This window comes from Microcebus murinus, chromosome 2, assembly GCF_040939455.1.
Source record: "Microcebus murinus isolate Inina chromosome 2, M.murinus_Inina_mat1.0, whole genome shotgun sequence".
Taxonomy (NCBI): Eukaryota; Metazoa; Chordata; class Mammalia; order Primates; family Cheirogaleidae; genus Microcebus; species Microcebus murinus.
Window position 1 is genome coordinate 39,265,118 of NC_134105.1, and position 24,613 is coordinate 39,289,730.

The 24,613-nt window shown below is 37.9% G+C and overlaps 1 protein-coding gene and 1 non-coding gene across 7 annotated transcripts in view; one reads left to right on the plus strand and one right to left on the minus strand.

Moving 5' to 3' along the window:
- Window positions 1-24,613, plus strand: part of OSBPL9 (oxysterol binding protein like 9) — a 174,162-nt gene that overhangs the window by 63,312 nt on the left and 86,237 nt on the right. The window lies entirely within an intron of this gene.
- On the minus strand, window positions 10,241-10,344 carry LOC142869886 (small nucleolar RNA U13). Its single transcript, XR_012918434.1, has one exon. It is a non-coding gene; the product is annotated as a small nucleolar RNA U13 (small nucleolar RNA).

Consider the following 24,613-nt stretch of genomic DNA (forward strand, 5'->3'; position numbering starts at 1 on the left):
TGGATGTTGTCAACATGTGAAATAGAGAATCCAAGAGAACAGAGGTGGCAAGGGACCTCATAAGTTTGAGGTGTCTGTGAGATACACAGGTGATGGTAATTGGATCTGAGTCTGGGCTAGACATAGAGATTTGTGGCCATTAGCATATTGCTGGTAGGTAGAACTAGAAGCTGAAAATTGGAATGCCTAAGGGCTAAGGCAGGTAAGTACGATCATGTGCTGAATAAAGACATTTCTGTCAACAATGGATCACATCACCAGAGATGGCATATACCATATACTGGGGTGATTCTATAAGATTATAACACAATATTTTTACTGCACTTTTTTTTTTTTGACACAGTGTCTCACTCTGTTACCCAGGCTAGAGTACCATGGCATCAGCCTAGCTCACAGCAACCTCAAACTCCTGGGCTCAGCGATCCTCCTGCCTTAGCCTTCCGAGTAGCTGGGACTACAGGCATGCACCACCACGCCTGGCTAATTTTTTTCTATTTTTAGTAGAGATGGGATCTTGATCTTGCTCAGGCTGGTATCGAACTCCTGACCTCCAGCAATCTTCCTGCCTCAGCCTCCCAGAGTGCTAGGATTATATGTGTGAGCCACTGTGCCTGGCCATTTTACTATACCTTTTTTTATGTTTAGATATATTTAGATACACAAATACTTATTGTGTTACAGTTGTCTACAGTATTCAGTACAGTAAGATGCTGTACAGGTTTGTAACCTAGAGCAATAGGCTATTCCATATAGCCTAGGTACATAGTTGTCTATACCGTCTAGATTTGTGTTAAGTGTACTCTGTGATGTTTGCATGATGATGAAATTGCCTAATGATTAATATGTCAGAACTCAGCCCTGTTGTTAAGCAGCATGTAACTGTAAATGAATGAAGAGTAAGGCTGTATAAAGACTTAAACAATTTGGAGAAGTTGTACTTTATTTAAAGGGGTAGCTACTACTTAATTCCAGACAGTGGTAGGCTTGGAATGCTTGCCACGTGTTGCCAAATTGTTCAGTCTTTTCAAGAGAAGTCAGAAACCAGATTTTATTTTATTTATTAATTTTATTTTGTTGGTGGGATTGAGTATGTATGTGTGAAATCTCCAGATTGAAAAACTTTTTTTTTTTTTGAGACAGAGTCTTGCTTTGTCGCCCAGGCTAGAGTGAGTGCCATGGCATCAGCCTAGCTCACAGCAACCTCCAACTCCTGGGCTCAAGCAATCCTGCTTCCTCAGCCTCCCGAGTAGCTGGGACTACAGGCATGCGCCACCATGCCCGGCTAATTTTTTCTATATGTATTAGTTGGCCAATTAATTTCTTTCTATTTATAGTAGAGATGGAGTCTCACTCTTGCTCAGGCTGGTTTCAAACTCCTGACCTCGAGCGATCCACCTGCCTCAGCCTCCCAGAGTGCTAGGATTACAGGCTTGAGCCACCGCACCCGGCCTTTTTTTTTTTTTTTTTTTTAAATGTAGGCCAAACAGAATGCAGCTATGGGCTACAGAAAACCTCTGGATTTTTAGTGGTTTTTTTTTTTTTTTTTTTGAGACAGAGTCTTGCTTTCTTGCCCAGGCTAGAGTGAGTGCCGTGGCATCAGCCTAGGTCACAGCAACCTCCAACTCCTGGGCTCAAACAATCCTTCTGCCTCAGCCTCCCAAGTAGCTGGGACTACCACCATGCCCGGATAATTTTTTCTGTATGTATTACTTGATCAATTAATGTCTTTCTGTTTATAGTAGAGACGGGGTCTCGCTCTTGCTCAGGCTGGTTTCGAACTCCTGACCTTGAGCGATCCGCCAGCCTTGGCCTCCCAGAGTGCTAGGATTACAGGCGTGACCCACCACGCCCGGTCTGGATTTTTAGTGTTTACTTAAACTCTGATAGTATTGGGAGCTCTCCTGGGAGATTAGAGTGAGAAGAAAGCTGAGAAGTAAACCTTGGATCACACTAGAGTGGAACTGCCAGCAGGCTCAAAGGAATGATCAGAGAGGTTAGGATGAAAGCTGTTAGCTTCAACAATATGAAATTATTGTTTTTATAGGTCAAAAGTAGTTGCCTATCAGTAGCTAAAATGGCTCAACCTAGTAGAAGACTATAGTTCATGCTAATAATTAGAAAAAAAACCAAGTTATTTGAATTTTACCTTCAAATAAAATTATCTCTAATGATTTAATATATATGATGATTCATAATGTTATTGACAGTGTATTGGGATAATAATAATGATAATGATAGCTAACATTTATTGAATGTTTATTTTATGTGAGGCACTATTCAGAGTTTTACCTTTGTTAACTCATAAAGTTCTTACAACCTTATGAAGTAGGTATTTTTATACTATTTTTGTTTTATTGATAAGGAAATGGGGGGATCTGGACACATGGCTAATGTAAGGCAGAACTGAAATTTGAACACAGATAGTTGTGCTCTAGAGCCATTTTCCTTTAAGCTGTTATAAAAGCTATTGTTGAAACTGGCCAACTAGTTTGTAATTAGCTTTTACCATTTTATCAGACAAGGAATTAAGGTAAAGTGTAAGGAACTTTGTTTTTTTTCTGAGATAGGGCCTTGCTCTGTCACCAGGCTAGAGTGTAATGGCCTCATAATAGCTCACTGCAACCTCAAATTCCTTGGGCTCGAGTAATTTTCTTGCCTCAGCCTCCCAAGTGGGACTACAGTCACCGGCTACCATACCCAGCTAATTTTTTATTTTTGTAGAGACAGGGGTCTTGCTCTTGCTTAGGCTGGTCTCGAACTCCTGGCCTCAAGATATCCTCCTGCCTCAGCTAGTATTACAGGTGTGAGCCACCACTCCCGGCCAGGAACTTTTACAATGCAGTTTAATGCAATTAAAAAATTTGGCAATGACCACAAAAATGATAATTCTGTGAGGTAATGCATTTATTAGTTTAACCATCCCACAATGTATATATACTTCAAAATATTATATCGTGTACAATAAATACATACAATTTTATATGTAGTTTAAGAAAGAAACCATTTTGGCGGTGTTAACGTTCTATGTGTTCTGTTACTTAGAAATAGTAGCAATAGTGGTTGTCATAACAACCACTATTACTACTACCAAATATCTGTTATGAACAAGGCACTGTATAACAGGTACTGTGCATTATGTATAAATCCACGGCCCATGAGACAGTTTTATTTCTAGTTTTAGAGTTAGAGAAACTGAGTTTCAGAGAAGTTAAGTAACAGAGCCAGGATTAGTGCCCAGGTTGGTCTAGATCAGTGGTTCTTGAAATGTAGTCCCAGACCAGGGGGTCAGCATCACTTAGGAACTTGGTAGAAATGCAGATTTCTCTTCCTTTCCCCCTTGCTGAATCAGAAACTCTGGGAATGAGCCATCTCTAGTGATTTTTTTTTTTTTTTTTTTTTTGAGACAGAGTATGGCTTTGTTGCCCAGGTTAGAGTGCCGTGGAGTCAGCCTAGCTCATAGCAACCTCAAACTCCTGGGCTCAAGTGATCCTTCTGCCTCGGCCTCCCAAGTACCTGGGACTACAGGCACGCACCACCATGCCCTGCCCGGCTAATTTTTTCTATTTTTAGTTGTTTGGCTAATTTCTTTCTATTTATAGTAGAGATGAGATCTCACTCTTGCTCAGGCTGGTCTGGAACACCTGAGCTCAAGCAATCCTCCCGCCTCGGCCTCCCCGAGTGCTAGGATTACAGGTGTGAGCCACCACGTCTGGCCCATCTCCAGTGATTTTGATGCCCTCTAAAATTTGAGAACCACAGTCTAGGTCCAGTGGTTTCATGTGTTATTCCATTTTACTCATAATAGTCTTATACATTAGATAAAATTATCCCCAATTTATAGATAAGAGAAGTGACACAGAGGCAAAGTGACCTGGGCTTGATCTTAGATTATTGTCTTTTACTATGTCCTAATGTAATGTATATAGTAGGGGTGTCTTGTACTTAACCAAACCTGGCATGTGAAAAATCTAATTTTTTAAAGATGAAAATTAGAGATATGTATATAATTAGTTCTTCATAAAATAATCCTTCACTTTCAAAGGACTTTACTAAGGACATCCTTTAAGCAGTATGTTCTCTAAAATAATTTGAAGTATGAAATCTGTTTGCAAATTTATTTAGTTATACTTTTTTTTTTTTTCTAAACAGAGTCTTATTCTGTTGCCCGGGCTAGAGTGCCATGGCATCAGCCTAGCTCACAGCAACCCCAAACTCCTTGGCTTAAGCAATCTTTCTGCCTCAGCCTCCCAAGTAGCAGGGACTACAGGCGTGTGCCACCATGCCTGGCAAAAATTTTTTTCTATATATTTTTAGTTGGCCAATTAATTTCTTTGTATTTTTAGTAGAGACGGGGTCTTGCTCTTGCTCAGGCTGGTTTCTATATATATTAGTTGGCCAAGTAATTTCTTTCTATTTATAGTAGAGACAGGGTCTTGCTCTTGCTCAGGGTGGTCTCGAACTCCTGAGCTCAAGCGATCTGCCTGCCTCAGCCTTCCAGAGTGCTAGGATTACAGGCGTGAGCCACTGCGCCCGGCCAAATACAACATTTTTTTAAACATTAAAAATGTTTAAATTAGAAGAACTTTCAGGAACTATATGTTAGTAGAAGTTGTCTGTGGTTGATTTGATAACTGATCTTTCCACTTAGTCCATTACAGCTTACTTATTTATTAACATGCAGAATTACTACAAATAGCCCAGTGGTTGATGTTATGGTTAAGGAAAGTGTTTAATTCAGAAAAGTTATATTGATCAAGTACATTATGGCAACATCTCTACTGCATTAACCTCAGTCAACGCAGCATGGCACTTCCGCATCATTAATCATTTAGAAAAATATACAGTAAATCATGAGATTTAACCATAGTTTCAGGCTTAAATGTCTTCTGCTTTAGAAATAATCATCTCAACATTATCATTAGTAATATGCCGTTATCTTTCATTGACTTCAAAAAAAATTTCCCTCTGCAGTTTTCTATTTTTTATTTTTATGTGGTAACCCTACTTCAAAACAAAATACAAAAATATTTACAAACTTCATATAAGGGAAGTAAATCAGCTATAACTAATTTTCTAATTAGATGTTCTAATTTCAGTAAGTGGGAGAAATGCTAGTGAATTCAGGTATTGGGAGTTTGTTATATTACTGGAGGAGGGTTGTATTTCATTGGTATACTTTTCTTCTTAATTTGCTTTCTGTACAAGATCCTCCCTGAATATTTGAAATTGTAATCTTCCCAGGTTTAACTGTTTGGCTTAATGTGAGTAGCAAGATTCAAGAGGCTATTTTATTTTTTGTTAATAATTTACATTTTATCTCATCAGTCCAGTTTTCCATATTTTCTAAGTAGTGAGTACCTGCTCACTGTAGAAATTTGGGAAAATATAGGCTAGTGTGAAGATGATGCTAATAATTACCCATAATCCTACTGCTTGAAGATAATTGTTAGTAACATGCTTGTGTATTTCCTTCTGATCCTTCAGTTGTTTATAGTAGTCCCCTCTCCTCCGAAGTTTCACTTTCTGCACTTTCAGTTACGGTGACTAATGGTGGTCTGAAAATATTAAATGGTAGACTCTAGATAAACAGTTCATAAGTTTTAAATGCTGCACCATTCTGGGTAGTATGATGGAATCTTGCTCTGTCTCACTCGGAGATGGATCATCCCTTTGTTTGGTGTATGTATGTTCTATATGCTACCTGTCCTTTTGTGACTTAGTAGCCATATCCTTATCAGAGCAACTGTTGTGGGTATTGCAGTGCTTGTGTTCAAGTAACCCTTATTTCACTTAATAATGGCCCTAAAGTGCAAGAGTAGTGATGCTGGCATATTGTTATAATTGTTGTATTTTTTTATTAGTTGCTAATCTCTTATGTGCGTAATTTAAAAATTAAATTTTATAGCCATGTATATATATATGGTTTAGTACTAACCATGGTTTTAGGGATACATTGGGGAACTTGAAACATATTCCCCTCAGATAAGGGGGAATACTGTGTGTGTGTGTTTTATAAAATCAAATTCTTTATAAATAATATCCAGATTTTCAATTTTAAATATGAGCATTTCACAATGACATTGAATATTCTAAGAAAATAAGATTTTTTGAAGTTATATAATATTCTATTTTATGAATAATCATATTAGCTATTAATCTGTATTGTGTAGGTTTTTCTCTCTTAAATATTTCATCTGTATTGTGCAGTTTTTCTCTATTTTTTTTTTTTTTTTTTTTTTTTTTTTGAGACAGAGTCTCGCTTTGTTGTCCAGGCCAGAGTGAGTGCCGTGGCGTCAGCCTAGCTCACAGCAACCTCAAACTCCTGGGCTCAAGCGATCCTCCTGCCTCAGCCTCCCGAGTAGCTGGGACTACAGGCATGCGCCACCATGCCCGGCTAATTTTTTATATATATATCAGTTGGCCAATTAATTTCTTTCTATTTATAGTAGAGACGGGGTCTCGCTCTTGCTCAGGCTGGTTTTGAACTCCTGACCTTGAGCAATCCGCCCGCCTCGGCCTCCCAAGAGCTAGGATTACAGGCGTGAGCCACAGCGCCCGGCCTATTTTCTCTATTTTGGTTAATCTTTTACCAAATCTCTATTTAACTTAGGCTAGATAGATTCATAAAAGAGTTGTCAAACCTGAAGGCATAAATATTTAAATATTCCTGAAACAATCTTCTTCAATTGCTTTCTGTTGTTTTTTTTTTTAGCATATTATGGGGGTACAAGTGTTAAGATTACATATATTGCCCATGGCGCCCCCTCCCCCCAGTAAGAGCTTCAAGTGTGTCCATCCCCCAAACGTTGCACATCTTACTCGTTGTGGTTGTATATACTCATCCCCTCCTCCCCCCTCCCTCCCTCCCGACACCCGATAAATCCCGATAAATGTTACTCCTATATGTCCACTTAGGTGATCGTTAATACCAATTTGCTGGTGAGTACATGTGGTTTCTTCAATTGCTTTCACTCCCCTGTGTTTTGTCATACCCTTCATATGCACTTAGTTATTATAATTTTAAAATTATGCCAACTTGGCCAGGCGTGATGGCTCATGCCTGTAATCCTGGCACTCTGGGAGGCTGAGGCTGGTAGATCACTCAAGGTTAGGAGTTCGAGACTAGCCTGAGCAAGAATGAGACCCTGTCTCTACTATAAATAGAAAGAAATTAATTGGCCAACTAAAAATATCTAGAAAAAATGAGCCGGGCATGGTGGCGCATGCCTGTAGTCCCAGCTACCTGGGAGGTTGAGGCAAGAGGATCGCTTGAGCCCAGGAGTTTAAAGTTGTTGTGAGCTAGGCTGACGCCGTGGCACTCTAGCCCGGGCAACAGAGTGAGACTCTGTCTCAAAAATAAATAAATAAATAAAAATAAATAAAATTATGCCAACTTGGTGCCCCCTCAAAAATGTATTTTAATGTGTTTATTTCTTGTTTGATGGCTTGTTCATTCCCCTGTCCATTTTTTGTTGTTGGAACATTCATCTTTTTCTTGTGTCTTTCTTTTAGAAAGAGAATAGGAAATAGACTTATTCATTAACTCTACTGTCTGAGACATTGCTGATATATATTAAGTAATCTTTTTTCCAGTTTGGAACACATTTGTAGGTATTAGTGTGAAGAGTAAATGAAAATATATAAAGAAAAGCATTTGCCTTTGGTATATATAATGTGTACCTGAAAATATGCTTGAAAGTAGACTGTGTGAGTTGAATAAAGACTTGCATGGGAGAGAAGGCTGTATTCTTACCACATATTATAAAGTCCTTAATGTTTGCTTTTAAGTTATAAGATTTATTCATACATCTTATTTCTTTCCTTCAAAAAATAACATATAGGCAATGGACCAAAGTCTAATGGGCCAAATTCTAATGATTATCTCTCAGATAATAAAGATTTGCCATTTTCAGCACGCCTCATGATTTCTCAATTATGTTTGTTAAGCTTATGTTTATTATTACTCCTATTGCCACTTTAATTTTTTTGTTTTTCTACTAATTAAAAGAATGGCAGTATAGTTGTTATGGAAAACAGGATGGAGGTTTCTCAAAAAGTTAAAACTAGCACTACCATATGATCCAGCAATTCTACTACTGGGTATACAGTTGTCCCTCAACATCTGTGGGAGGATTGGTTTCAGGATACCACTACCCTCCTCCAAATACCAAAATCTGCAGATGCCCAAATACCTTGTATAGTATTTGCATATAATCTGTGCATATCCTCCTGTATACTTTAAATTATCTCTGGGTTACTTATAGTACCTAATAAAATGTACCTGCTATATAAATAGTTGTTGTACATTGTATTTTAAAAATTTGGCTGGGCATGGTGGCTCATGCCTGTAATCATAGTACTCTGGGAGGCCAAGATGGAAGGATTGCTTGAGTTCAAGATTTCAAGACCAGCCTGAGCAAGAGTGAGACCCCGTCTCTACCCAAAATAGAAAAAATTAGCCAGGCATGGTGGTTGGTGCCTGTCCATAGTGTCAGCTACTTGAGAGGCATAGGCAGGAGGATCACTTGAGCCCAGCATTTTGAGGTTACAGTGAGCTATGATGAGGCCACTCACTCTAGCTGGGGCAACAGAGTGAGACTGTTTAAAAAAAAAATTGTATAATTTAAATTTTTTTTTTTAATATTTTTGAACCACAGTTAAATCCTTGTAAGAAGAACCTGTGGATACAGAGGGCCAACATATATACAAAGGAAATGAAATCAGTATGTCAGGGAGGTACCTGCATTCCCATGTTCATTACAGCATTATTCACAGTAGCCAAGATATTGATTCAGTATCTTGATTAACTCTACTACCTGAGACATTGCTGATATATATTAAGTAATCTTTTTTCCAATTTGGAACACATTGGTAGGTGTTAGTGTGAAGAGTAAATGAAAATATATAAAGAAAAGCATTTCCCTTTGGTATATAATGTGTACCTGAAAATATATGTGTACCTGCCTCGTCTCTTTGGTAGAGAGGAGACACCTAAGTGTCTGTCAACAGATGAATGAATAAAGAATGGAATATTAATTAATTAATTCATATTAATTAATTAATTAGACAGAGTCTCACTCTGTTGTCTGGGCTAGAGTGCCTAGTCATAGCAACCTCAAACTCCTGGGCTCAAGTGAATCCTCCTGCCTCAGCCTCCCGAGAAGCTGGGACTACTGGTATGCACCACCATGCCCAGGTAATTTTTTCTATTTTTAGTAGATATGGGATCTGGCTGTTGCTCAGACTGCTATAAAAGGAGGAAATCCTGTCATTTGTGACAACATGCTTGAATCTGAAGGACATGCTCAGTGAAATAAGCTAGGCACAGAAAGATAAATACCACATAATCTCACTTAAATGTGGAATCTAACCAAATGTACGACGGAAAAAAGTGCAGTTGCTCTGGTTGAAGTCAGAGTGTTGAGGCCCTGTAGCCCTGCCTCAAGTTGCCCTTAGGTACTTCAGGAAAATACTAATATTCAATTTATTTCATCGATTTATTCTTTTCATTCATTCATTTTTATTAAGTCAGCAAATATCTGAGTGCTTTTATTGTAGACCAGGCACCAGGCTAGTTTTTGAGTGTAAAGGGGGTGAGCAAAGTAAAGTGCCTATTCCCAAGGAATTTAGATTTTGAAAAATCATTGTTCTATGGTAGGCTTCCTGTTTGTACACAATTTCAGGTAGTTCTCAGACCCAGGTTAAATACCTCTGAATTAAAGCTCTGGTAATTCTGTCAATGGTTAGACTTTACTCACCCTCGTTGTTACTTTTAGACTACCAACTAACTGGTGAATTCTCCAAGAAAATGCTAATTTCTGCCAAGGCTGTCTTTGTCTTTTCAACCTCCTTCATTAATTCTTACACAGGCATTCATTCTCATGATCATGATGTTTTCATTAATGTACGCCATACATAACATCAATCCAAGAGCCGAGCCCTTGAATATGGGTGATTTAAGTCAAGTGGAAATGGCTGTCATCAGAATTTTTTTTCTTAGGATGATTGGAAAATTTTTCTGGAGAAGGTTATTATAATATATTCTAGAAGCAAGTCTCTGATGAATAAAAGAAGGAATTAAGGTAGAAAGAAAGGAGACACTAGGGTACAGTTAATGTGCTGGGCACTATAATCTTTGTACATACCCCACGCATGTTTATGAGGTAGGTATTTTTATTCCCACTTTGTAGATAAGGAAACTGATGCATGCATAAGTTTTTTTTTTTTCTTTTTTTTCTCACGTCAGACGGGTAATGTGCCGATGTCGTAACAAGGTTTGAGGGAGGCACATCTCACGCATGCGCGTGAAAACCCAATCATCACGCTTATGAACTACAAAAGGATCATGCATAAGTTTTTATTCAAGTTCCCATATGTAGGAAGTGGCAGAGCCTGGATTCAAACCCATGTTATTTTCATTACATGGTGCTGCTTGTTCATGCCTTTCCTCTCTTGTTACCCTTGGGCACACTCATTTTTCTTTTACTGTGCCTTAGCCTCTTGGCAGCTCTAGCTTCACTGCTGTTCTCTCTCCTTCCTAATAGTATAGCATGCTTCCTACATTGATTGTATTATTAGTGTCTTCATGCTGTCATGTGCTCAGTGTGTGTCCTAGTTCTGCAGTCCCTAACCTTTGAGCCACAGCCTGGAACTGGTCTGAGGCCTATTAGGAAATGGGCCACGCATCACCACCTGGACTCTACGCCATAACTCCCTAACCCCCAATGATACCTCAGCCTCCCCTCTCCCCTGGTCTGTGGAAAAATTGTCTTCCATGAAACCAGTCCCTGTTGCCAAAAAGGTTGGGGACCACTATCCTAGTTGATGTTTGTCACTGGGCAGGAGCCCAGCTGAGGCAAAGGAAACTGGGACATTGGTCAGAAGAGATGGACAGATTTGTTACCAAGTGTGTGGGAGGTTTGGAAGCCTGGCCAGAAAAAGGCCTAGGAATGTTCCCTGTATGAATTTAAAGGTCACAGAGTCCAACGTTGACCTGTACCCTATCTAATTTTATTGTTCTGACTGCACAATTCCCTTACTGTGTCAACTGAAGGCGTATTCCCATGTTTGAGGGAAACAAATATCTTCTCATATTTATTCCTCCTTTGCAGAAGTCTTGCCTTCCTGAGAAGACTAGATGTAGAGCATGAGGTTACCAGTAAATTGAGGACGGTAGTACTAACCTCCAGAATTGTTGTGAGATTAGGGAAAAATGTATATAATTACTCAACATAGTGCCTGGCAAATAGCAGGTATCAAAATATCATAGTTGCTGCTATGATTAATCTCTGTTTCATAAACTTGTTGATGGTCATGCTGCTGCTGTTTCTGGGAATCCTCATTTCTTCTTTTTCTAGCCTAGGGTTTGGGCTGGAGATAACCCAAATTAGGTTCTTGAAAATACCACACACTGAGCATGGCACCAGGGATTCTGAGCTGATTCAGAGCTATTCAGGAGGCTCTCAGTTTAATAGGAGGAATGACACTGATGAGCATGGCAGCTGGGGGCAGGTACTGTACTGAAGCTTAATTGTGTTTTGTTTTTTTGTTTTTTGAGACAATCTCACTCTCTTATCTGGGCTAGAGTGCCGTGGTGTCAGCCTAGCTCACAGCAACCTGAAACTCCTAGGTTCAAGTGATCCTCCTGCCTAAGCCTCCTAAGTAGCTGGGACTACAGGCATGCGCCACCGTGCCTGGCTAATTTTTTCTATTTTTAGTTGTTTGGCTAATTTCTTTCTATTTATAATAGAGATGGGGTCTCGCTCTTGCTCAGGCTGGTCTCAAACTCCTGAGCTCAAGCAATCCTCCTGCCTCGGCCTCCCAGAATGCTAGGATAACAGGCATGAGCCAACGCGCCCGGCTTAATTGTGTTTTCTTGTTTAATTCTTTTAACAACCCAAATATCGTCATGGGGAAACTGTGGCATAGAAGCCTAAATTACTTATCAATGGTATATAGATATTGGAACAAACATTTATAAATGGTCTAAAGATCTATGGAAATGTAGAAGAGAAAACTAATGGAGGCAAGGAAAAGCTTCACAGAAGAGAGAATAGTTGTGGGTTTTGAAGGATGAAATAGAGGTGGGGTAGGCAGGGATAGAAACAAAAAGAAAACATTTATCAACCTTCAGAGAAAGGAGACGCAAATTCTAGGTAAAGGGAACAGTATGTACACAAGCTTGGAAGCATGAAAAATGATGACTTGTTTGAGAAATGTTAAGTGTGGTGTAATTTAAAAAACATGGGAGATGAAGGGAAGGAGGCTTGAGTTGAGTCTGGAACTAGATAGATCCTCAAAGATCTCATGTAACAGAATGATAGGTTAAAAAATCTGTTTTGTAAATAGGGAAGACATGTTTTAGTCAGGGAAACGTCATTATCAAATTTGTGGCTCACAAGGAACACAGGGAGCTATTTGTGGAGAAAAGTGAGATTGGAGGCAAGGAGCCCAGTGTGGAGCTTATTGCAGAGGTTCTGGTGAAAGGTGATGAGGACTTGAACAAAGGCAGTAACAATGCCCAGAGAAGGTAAGTACAGAAGATACATATGATGGCCAGATTTGACAACTAACTATCCGTAGGGGGTTGAGGGAAAAGAAGTTCAGAGTTATCCCCAACTTTCTGATGGAGTAACTAGAGAGAGTGGTGGCATCATTCTTTGAGGTGCATCTGGGACTGTGTCTTTTTCACTACCGTGTCACCAGTGCCTACCAGCTGGGGATACATAGACCCTCAGTAAATATTTTGTTTAATGAAAGTGTATGTTTGGAATTAATCAGGAGTATATGGAATTGTTTAGGATAAATATATGAAATGTGGAGTTATCTCACTGAAGGAAGCTTCAGAGCATCTAAGGATCCCTGAGAAAAGTCTTCATTTAAGACTTTTGTCTTAACTTTTAAGTCTTCATTTAAGACTTCATTTAAGAGTCACAAGACCAATGACTTAGGCTTGAAAATAAAATAAATACTCAGTTGTAGGTGTGTGTGGAATGGTGGTTGGCTTTTACTTACACAGGATATACCCTGATTTTTAATGGAAAGTCTATGAATAAAATATAACAATTTGAAGTATGTAAATTGATTATGTTCTCTGTGGAAGTTTCTAAGCATCTTGCAGAACTTTTGAGTGTAAACCAAATGGAATCCTTTCCTTTTGGGAAGGACATTTTCAGGTTAATGAGTTAAGGTAATACCATAAATGCAATGCAGTTAAATTATAGTAATGTAGACAGGTTGGTTCATGATGAATAAAGAGAAGAGAATCTGAGTCATAGGCTACCTGGAAAGAAATACCTTTTTCTAGCTTATGTATAGAAACTAGAACTAAGCTAACATTGTTGTCTAATATATTTTTTTTAGCATGATTTATAATCATCAGGAATTTCTTTTAATGTTATTTACACTTTGTACTTAGTGAATTAATTGGTTTAAACATAGTTATTTGGTGAAAATTATTGTAAGTCCTAAATTATAGAGAGGTATGAATCAATGACATCAAACTGATTCTAACCTGTATTTTACCAGATGGAGTTAAAGCTTGTAGAATGTACTTGGGTTATATCTGAGTTTATACTGCAGCCTCAGTCTGGGAATTTATGTTCTCTGAAAGAAGGGTGAAGATATTGTATTAACAGCTTACAGCTAAATATAGAAAAGAAAGGAAGGAACTTACTGCTAGCTCTTTGCTCTCAGCAGAATTCCTTGGAGAGCTATTGGCGGCAAAGAGTGAAGCCTTCAGAAAGGTTATTCACAGGACTATTATTGTAAGACTATCGTGCAGAGGTACCTTCACTCTACTTTATATTCCCCCCCCCTTTTTTTAAGTCTAAAGGACTTTCTTAACCACAGTGTATAAGGAGTAATACCTATTTTCAGAAAAACTCTCTGTTTTATTTGGAGTAGCATAAATCAATCATGATAATTTCTTATTAATATAGTTCTCTTACTTTGTTAGGTTATATCTGTTTTGGCCTAGTTTGCTTTGGAAGCAGACAATTATAAATTATCTTTTCTTGTAGATATATTTTATTTCCCTTGCTTTAGTTTCCTTTCTGAATTTTCTAACAGGAATTAATCTTTTTTTTTTTTCCTCTCTCTTTCCTTTCATTGACTTAAAAGTTAAGTGAGCCTATGACATCATTCTTCCTTTCTGGAAGAACCCCTTAGCCTTGTGTAATCCGTGGCATGTATTTTGGAAGTTCTATGTTTTTCCTCATGAACTGAGACTTGGCTTTAGCTTCTCAAAATTACCTCCTGTTATCCCTCTCTCTCTTCTCTTCCCTCAAATGTATTAAAGATGTATTCTACTTTTTAGCTTTTCCTAGAGACAGGAATATTTTCTAGCAACATATATTTGAGCACTAACAATTAATAAATGTAGTAAAAATTCTAAGAGTCTTGAGGGGATCAGGTTTTTCAAATCTCAAATTGAGTCTGAGATTCTTCAAACCAAAAATAAAATTTTGGGCCGGGCGCGGTGGCTCACGCCTGTAATCCTAGCTCTCTGGGAGGCTGAGGCGGGCGGATTGCTCAAGGTCAGGAGTTCACAACCAGCCTGAGCAAGAGCGAGACCCCGTCTCTACTATAAATAGAAAGAAATTAATTGATTATATTAACTGATATATATATATATATATATAAAATTAGCCGGGCATGGTGGCGCATGCCTGTAGTCCCAGCTACTCGAGAGGCTGAGGCAGAAGGATCGCTCAAGCCCAGGAGTTTGAGGTTGCTGTGAGCTAGGCTGACGCCATGGCACTCACTCTAGCCTGGACAACAAAGCGAGACTCTGTCTCAAAAAATAAAAAATAAAATAAATAAATAAATAAATAAATAAAATTTTGAATTTTTATTCAAATAGGTTGAATAAAAAAATCTATTTTTTTGAACATGTTCATGATGTTGCAGAGCAACACTTCCATTTACTTAATCAAATTTGAAGCCTTCTCTTTCTCTACATCTGATGAGTCACATGTATATTGGATTCTATCTTTTCTCTATCCCCTAAGTCAATGACATGGCCAAGGTCTTTATCACTTCTTGCCTTTACACTTTCTGTAGCCTTTTAATCTTCCTTTTTCTAGTTTCTGTTCTGCCAAAGCACCCTCCTTATTGATGTCTGATGGAGTTCTCTAAAACCATCCTATTCCTAACATTTTTTTCTAGCCTTCTCAGTATTGTAAGTCTTAAAGACTGAAAACTCAAATCCTGATTTTTCTAGAGTTCAAGATTGAGGAATACTCACCCCCTAACATTAGGCTTTCACTAAAACCTAGAGTTACAGTAGTTAGGAAATAACTTCTGCAGGAGCTAAATTTATTAGGATATATTTACATAAAAATTTGGTAAGGCTTTTCATTGAGTGGAATAATGTGACTCAGAAGCATGTAATTGTAGAATGAATTGAAAGTAACCCATTGATCTACATTTGGTTTTCATTCTCTGCTTTGACTGAATCAGTGACATCCAGTTGCCTAATACAATGCTGACTGTGTTCAGGAGACTCACAGTATTGCCTCAGATAGTCAAAGCAGAAGTTGTGGGGGAGAAACACTTTTGTAAATATTTGCTTGCATTTTATTTAACAGTTTTTGGAGATTTCAGCTAAAACTATTCATAAATCTTTGAAGGAGCCAATTATGGCAGCTTTAATAGGATACTAAGCAAAAATAGTGATTTCTTAGGAAATAAAAACTATTTTTAGACTCCAGATATAAAAATGGGACCTTACAGTGAATAACAGTGGATTATCATTCCTCATTCAACAAATATTTATTGAGCATCTGTTTGCCTGGCATAATTCTAGCGGCTTGGGATACATCAATAAATAAAGCAAATGAAGATCCCCGCCTTTCAGAGCTTATATTCCAATGGCAGAAAACAGACAATAAATAAAAAATATGAGTAAATACACAATCATGCATTGCTTAATGAGGTTATGTTCTGAGAAATGTGTCATTAGGCAATTTCATAATTGTGTGAACATCGTAGGGTGTACTTACATAAACCTAAAATTGTACAGCCTACTATGCACCTAGACTATATGGTATAGCCTCGTGCTCCTAGGCTACAAACCTGTACAGTATATTACTGTACTGAATACTGTAGGTACTTGTAGTATTTGTATATCTAAACATAGAAAAGATGCAATAAAAATATGGTATAAAAGATTTAAAAACAGTACTCCTGCATGGGGCACTTACCATGAATGAAGCTTGCAGGATTAGAGGTTGTTCTGGGTCAGTGAGTGGTGAGTGAATGTGAAGGCTTAGGACATTACTGTACACTATTGTAGACTTTATAAACACCGTATACTTAGTTTACATTAAACTTATAAAAAAGTCTCTTTCTTCAGTAATAAATTAGCTTTTACATTCTGTAGTCTTTTTACTTTATAAACTTTAAAATTTAAATAAATTTTTGGCTCTTTTGTAATAAATAGTTTAAAACACAAACACACTGTACAGCTGTACAAAAATATTTTTTGTATCCTTGTTTTATAAGCTTTTTTCTATTAATTTTTTATTTCTACTTTTTAAACATTTTTGTTAAAAACTAAGATACACACATAAGCCTAGACCTACACAGTCTCAGGAATCATCAGTATCACTGTCTTCCACCTCCACATCAGGTCTCACTAGAAGGTCTTTCGGGGCCGGGCACGGTGGCTCACGCCTGTAATCCTAGCAGTAGGGGAGGCCGAGGCCGGCGGATTGCTTGAGGTCAGGAGTTCAAAACCAGCCTGAGCGAGAGCGAGACCCCATCTCTACTATAAATAGAAAGAAATTAATTGGCCAACTAATATATATAGAAAAAATTAGCCAGGCATGGTGGCGTATGCCTGTAGTCCCAGCTACTCGGGAGGCTGAGGCAGGAGGATTGCTTGAGCCCAGGAGTTTGAGGTTGCTGTGAGCTAGGCTGATGCCACGGCACTCACTCTAGCCTGGACAACAAAGCGAGACTCTGTCTCAAAAAAAAAAAAAGAAGGTCTTTGGGGGCAGTAACATGCATGAAGCTGTCATCTCCTATGTTAACAATGTCTTCTTCTGGAATACCTCCTGAAGAACCTGCCTGAGGCTGTTTTACAGTTAACTTCTTTTTTAATAAGTAGAAGTATACCCTAATAATAAAAAGTATAGTATAGTAAATACATAAACTAGTACCATAGTTTATCATTATCAAGTATTATGTACTGCACATAATGGTGTGTGCTATACTTTTATACTACTGGCAGCGTAGATTTATTTACATCAGCATCGCTACAAAAGTGATTAACATGTTCTACTACAAAGTTACAAAAGCTACAGAGTCACTAGGTTATAGGAATTTTCCAGCTCCATTATACTCTTATGGGACCATTGTTGTATGTGCCAGCTATCCCCAACCTTTTTGGCACCGGGGACTGGTTTCATGGAAGACAATTTTTCCACAGGGTGGAGGAGGGATGGGAGGGAGCGGTTTGCGGAGCTCAGGCAGTGATGTGAGTGATGGTGCACCGCTGTAAATACAGATGTAGCTTTGCCCAATGGCCAGCCACTCACCTCCTGTTGTGCTGCTGTGTGGGCCCCTGGTTCCTAAGTTTCATGGAGGACAATTTTTCCACGTGGTGGTGGGGGGCAGTAGAGCTCCGCAGCCTGGTCTCTATCTAACAGGCCACAGATCAGTATGCGGCCTGGGGGTTGGTGACCGTAGGTATATGTAGTCCATCTTTGAACAAAACATTGTTATGTGGCACGTGACTAACTATGTTAGAGGGGATAAGTACAATAGAGAAAAGAAAAAGTAAGCAGGATAATGGGAATTGGGAATGCTGGGTTAGGGGGCCAGGTTTCATTGTATAGTGGCCTGGAGATTTCATTGAGAAGGTAGCATTTGAGAAGGTTATCATATGTCTGTAATTACTACTACAACTTAGTTGTCCCCTTAGTTGCTAAGAAAATGTCAGGCTTTGAGAATGAACAAAATGTGGATCAGATTCCATCCCAGACCTCAGGGAATACACTGCTGAGCAAAGGAAGGGGAAAATTTACACAAAGTAGAGCATTATAATAATGCTATTCATTATTTGTATAGATAGAAACTTATACAAGGTATATTAATAGTAAGGCACACATATCTTTTTCTTTCTAATCTGATCTCACCTCTGTTCTTATTATGATAAGCAGTTTATTTAAACCATGACTCTTAAACCTCCTGGATACAAAACATGGGCTTAAATTACTGTAGAGTCGTGTGAATTGTTCTCTCTTTGCATGCCTCTTTATTACCTTTTTAAAAATCATCTCAAACTATTCAACATATCCAAACTTGTTCCAAATTACAATCAATTGCACTTAAAACCACCCATTTATCTAAGTGGAATGTTTTTATTCAACATCCATCTAGTTATCCATTATGCAACTATTCTTAAATATGTAATGAAGCCAGGTGCTGTGGCTCATGCCTGTAGTCCCAGCAACTCGGGAGGCTGAAACAAGAGGATTGCTTTGAGCCCAGCAGTTTGAGGCTGCAGTGATCTATGATCGTGCCACTGTACACCAGCTTGCGCAACAGAGTGAGACCCCATCTCTTATATATAAAGTGAGCAATTGGCAGGGTGCGGTGCTCATGCCTGTAATCCTAGCACTCTGGGAGGCTGAGGCAGGCGGATTGCTCGAGGTCAGGAGTTCAAAACCAGCCTAAGCAAGAGCGAGACCCCATCTCTACTATAAATAGAAAGAAATTAATTGGCCAACTAGTATATATAGAAAAAATTAGCCGGGCATGGTGGTGCATGCCTGTAGTCCCAGCTACTCGGGAGACAGAGGCAGGAGGATTGCTTGAGCCCAGGAGTTTGAGGTTGCTGTGAGCTAGGCTGATGCCACGGCACTCACTCTAGCCTGGGCAACAAAGCAAGACTCTGTCTCAAAAAAACAAAATAAAATAAAGTGAGCAAGATACTAAATATGCAAGGTACTTTGCCAAGTGCTAGCGATATAGCAATGAACAAGATTGATAAGCTTCTGCTTTCTAGGAACTTACATTCTAGTGGAGGAGGAATCAGTAAGTAATCATGTAAGATGTCACATATATTGCATACCAGTGATTCTCAAGCATTTTGGTCTGAGGATCCTTGTACACTTTTAAAAATTATTTGAGTACTTCAAAGAGCTTTTGTTTATTTTGATTATATTAATATTTACCAGTTTAGAGATTAAAACTGAGGAATATAAAATATATGTACTTAATTCATTTAAAAATAACAAGAAATCCATTACACTAGTAATATTTTATTAGAAAAGCACCATTTTCCTAAACAAAGGAACAAACAAAAAATAGAAGAATGACATTGTGTTATATTTTTGCAATTCTCTTTGATGTCTGGCTTAATAGAAGATAGCTGGATTCTCATACCTGCTTGTGCATTCAGTCTGTTATGATTTGTTGTTTTGGTTGAAGTGTATGAAAATATAGCCTCAACATATATGTAGTTAGAAAAAGGAGGAGTATTTTAATATCCTTTTCAGATAATTGTCACTATTTGTCTTTGATACTTCATCAAAACTCAAGCAACAGTTTCTTAAAGGTTAGTTGCAGTGTGAAATCTAATGAGATTGATAAAGGGAAATACTCTTATCACATTAAAATTCATTGGTTTGTTTGGTACTTCGAATGGATCTTTTACCCTTTGTATGATTTTTTTAACATCATGCATTAGTGATTTGAAAATACTGGTTTACTGAGTTATGTGGATCTTCCAAATGTTGACACCTTTCATTATACAACATAAAAATTGTTGATACTGCCTCAAACTCATCATAAAAGGCTTTGAGTTTTAAGACTCTGTCAAGGTCATGGTGGCTGGTGAATACACACAAAATTCTAATGTTTGCTTAAGAGCTTGAATTTTATAATTGGCAACAGCACTGTCAGTTTTCCCTGAAATGACGGGTTCAGTTCATTTATTTTCAGGAAAATGTTTGCCAAATATCCCATAGTGAATAATATAGTTCATCAGTTGTTCTTCCAAGTAAAAATGATGAAAAAAGTGTCTGTTCACAACTTAAGACATTTGCACAGTGCTGTTCCTTGAGATAACCATCATACTTTGCTATGCTACAGAAGTATTTTGTGTGCACTAACTATTTGTCATAGAGACTATATATTTAAAAAAATGTACTCAAGGGTCGAGATTTAATAATGATTACTGGTTCTTCAAGGGCATTCTTAAGAGAAACAGGAATTCTTACAGTGACTATCAGTTCAGTTTGGTACCATTTCCTTGATTTGTGCTCATGTGCCAGCAGTTTTACCACCATTGCTCTTGCACCATTGGTACAAACATCAACATAGTGAAAAACACAGATTATGTCTTAGTACTGAAGTAGTTTTTGCCTAGTGCACTCCCTGACCTCATTGGAGTCCCGATGTTGTTAGGTATCTTATTTCACCTGATTTTCACAGTAGACCTATGAGGTTGTTGGTGACATTAGCCCCTTTTGAAATATATGGATGCAATTCAGAGGTGCTAAGTACTATCTTACTGAGGTTACACACAAGTAGTGAAAGTGGGACTTGAACACAAATTTTCTGACTAGAATTTTTGGCTTTCATTATTTCCATTTCCTATAATATCTCTAAACTGTGGAAAAGCTTATATTGTTATCTCTTAAGAAGGACTTCATTTCTTTTTGATTTTTTAAATTTCTTGAGACGGAGTCTTGTCTGTTGCCCTGATAGAGTGCAGTGGTGTCATCATAGTTCACTGCAAACTTGAACTCCTGGGCTCAAATGATCCACCTGCCTCAGCACACACACCCCTCCCCCTAGTAGCTGGGACTACAGGTGTGTGCCCCAACGACCAGCTAATTTTTCTATTTTTTGTAGAGATGGGGTCTTACACTTGCTCAGGTTGGTCTTGAACTCCTGGTCTCAAGCAATCCTCCCACCTTCGCCTCCCACAGTGTTAGGATTACAGGCGTGAGCCACTGCACCTAGCCAAGAAGGACTTCATCTTGCGAGAAGGGCATGGAATGAAGTTTATTTAACAGAACTATGGATGTTTGTAAGCTAGAGACTCTGTTCTCATTGCTGCTTTCTGTGTGCTATGCCACTGCAAAATACTAAACTTTTTTGTTCTTTGTTCTGGAAAATAAGGATAATAACAATACCATTCTTATGTAGCTGTTGTGAGGATTCAGTTAATACATGTTATGTGTTTAGAACCATGCTAACACAAATGAAATGCTCAACAGATTTAGCTTTTATTATTTACACAGAAACGGAGTTCAGGCATTTCAGCTGAGGGAACAGTTTGAGTAAAACCTGGGAATTGTGGGCCGGGCACAGTGGCTCACGCTTGTAATCCTAGCACTCTGGGAAGCCGAGGTGGGTAGATCGCTCAAGGTCAGGAGTTCGAAACCAGCCTGAGCAAGAGCGAGACTCCGTCTCTACTATAAATAGAAAGAAATGAATTGGCCAACTAATACATATAGAAAAAATTAGCCGGGCATGGTGGCGCATGCCTGTAGTCCCAGCTACTTGGGAGACTGAAGCAGAAGGATTGCTTGAGCCCAGAAGTTTGAGGTTACTGTGAGCTAGGCTGATGCCACAGCAGTGTAACTCGGGCAACAGAGTTCAAAAAAATAAAATAAAATAAACCTGGGAATTATGAGTCATGTGAGCAGTAACTATAGTGTAGCAGCAATGTAGTGGCTCATGGAAGAGTATGTTGAGAAGTCAAACTGGAAGGTAGATTTGAACCCTGATTATCCCCGCTTAGAGTTTTAACTTATGCCTAAGACAGTGACAGGTACATTGCATGTGTATTTACGTACTGCCCAAGTATTGGAATATTTGAATAAATTTAAGGAAGGAAGAGAGCAGGTCCTCTTATCATGAGCAACATATGCAGAGAAAGTAACATTTCAGCATAGCTCAGAGGAATGAATAGAATTTTAATAAGTAAAGGCTATTAGATATTACAGACTATTAGAGTAGGTGAAGAAGATAACCTAACTAGATAACCAACCAAGCTATTGTATTTTCCAAGAGATTATAAATTACTTGAGATCATGGATTGTTTTAACCTTGCTCATATCCTAAGCTTTTAGTACCTCATGCGTATTGAGGCTCAGTAGATATTTGTATAGTCTCTCAACAGTTAATCTTGTAAACATGGTTTTTATGTAATGTTTTTATTTCACAATAACTTACAGAGAAAAGAAGGCCCTCCTGATTACAGATGTTAATTATTTTTACTTAAATTGCAGAATAGACAACCACTTCCTTTTTGCAATCAGGCAGTAATTTATTCAAAGTTGTTTATGTCTTAAAGGAGAAGAAAATATGGCTTTAGGAGGATAGATTCATAAGCAGTGGATCAGGAATGGTAAAGTATAGGAGTTTTGGAATCATATCTTAAAATACGCTTCTTGTGGTTAGTTTGTGAGAGTTACATTGGACGAGTGAAACCTTTTGAATGACCTCATGTTCTTATGTATTCAGATGTACATAATATAGGAAATGTGATTAGATATGTAATACAAGAGCTAAGATTATAAAATCCTGAAGAGATAAGTATTTTACTTACTGGAAAAATACTATTTTTCCTCTGTAGACCTTAAAGAAAGTGTTTCCATATAATTCAGGCATTATTGGGAATTAAGAGTTACAAGTAATCTATTTAATAGGTCAAATCAGCATTTTTAAAAAATTAGATACAATAAAAAATATCAATGTGTATGACATGTAGTAAGAACAGGCATTATTAGTTTTTTGAATTCTTCTTTCTTTCTTTTTTTTTTCTTTTTTTTTTTTAGTATAAAAGACTGGCTACATCTGTGAAAGAGAGCAGGCATTATTTTGTGAAATGAATATTATAGTTTTATTTGTGTGTGTGTATGTACACATGCATGTGTATATGTATGTGTGAACTGAATCATGTTATAAAATGTACTCCTTATTGTAAGTCACAAAATTTTGAACACACTGGCTTAGATAGAAAGCAAGCTTGAAAATGTAATGTAGAAGTGGTAGATGCTGTGGTAGAAGCAATTCTAGAGATAAACTGAATGTATAAATAACATAAAAAGAGGGAAGAAGAGTTATTTGGATAAAATACTATAGTACTCAAAGTTGTTTTTAGCAGGTTCATTAATTATGGCCATTTTTAGTAGGGATTCACTCAGTATAGCTTTATTTTATTTATTTTAATTTTAGTTTTTATTTTTAATTATGAGTACATAATAGTTGTATATCTTTATAGGATATGTGTGATGTTTTGATATAGGCATACACTATATATTAGTCAAATCAGAGTAATTGGAGTGTCCATTAGCTCAAGCATTTATTATTTCTTTGTGTTAGGAACATTCCAATTCCACTATTTTAGTTATTTTAAAGTATACCCTAACTTATTGTTTTGCTTTTTTTCTTGAGTCACAGTCTCTTGCCTGGGCTAGAGTGCTGTGGCATTAACCTAGCTCACACCAACTTCAAACTCCTTGCCTCAAGCAGTCCTCCTACCTGAGCCTCCCAACTAGCTGGGACTACAGGCATGTGCCACCACAAGTGGCTAATTTTTCTACTTTTAGGAGAGATGGGGTCTCACTCTTGCTCAGGCTGGTCTCGAACACTTGATCTCAAGCAATCCTCTCATCTCGGCCTCCCAGAGTGCTAGGATTACAGGTGTTAGTCACCATGCCTGGCCAGGTTCTTTTTTTTTTTTTTTAAGGCACGAATGAGATAAAATTTACTGGAGGGGAGCAAGATAGGATTATAGAGCAAGAGCAAGATACAGGCTTATAAAGCAAGATACATATGCCACAGATGTATTGGGCGGTATATGATGTCAATCTTACTACTGGTGATCTTAACCTTGGTCACTTGATTAAGGTAGTGTCTGCTAGATTTCTCCATTGTAAAATTATTTTTTTCATTTAGAATTGATAAATAATTTTGGGGAGACACTTTTAGACTATACTAATTACCTGTTTCTCCTCACTTTTGCCACTGATTTTAGCTGTTCACTGTACCATCACTGGATCTTGCCTATAGTAATTATTACTGTGTTGTTAGTATAATAGGGGTTTTTGATTTTTTTCTTATTCCTTCTACATCTTTTTTTAAGAGACAGGATCTTGCTCTTTTGCCCAGGCTAGAATACAGTGGCCTGATCATAGCTCACTGTAGCCTCAAACTCGTGGGCTTAAACTATCCTCCTGCCTCAGACTTCCAAGTAGCTGGGATTACAATCGCACTCTACCACCCAGTTAATCTTTAAATTTTTTGTAGAGATGGGATCTTGCTATGTCACCCAGGCTGGTCTGAAACTCCTGGCCTCAAGCAATCCTCCTGCCTCAGTCTTCCAAAATGTGGGATTACAGGTGTGATCCACCATGCCCAACCTTCTACACTTATTAATCATAATTCTTCTGAAGGAAGAGATATCCTTTCTCCCTATTTACATACTTATTCAAGTATTCTTTATATGCCTGTATTCAATTCGTGGATATTTATTATATTCTGTGGTCTATAGTCCAATACTTTCTGAATTTATTTTTTGGTTTTGTTTTCTTATTTCTGTCTTATTTCTTATTTCTCAAAATACTTTGAGCTTTTGCCATTAGAG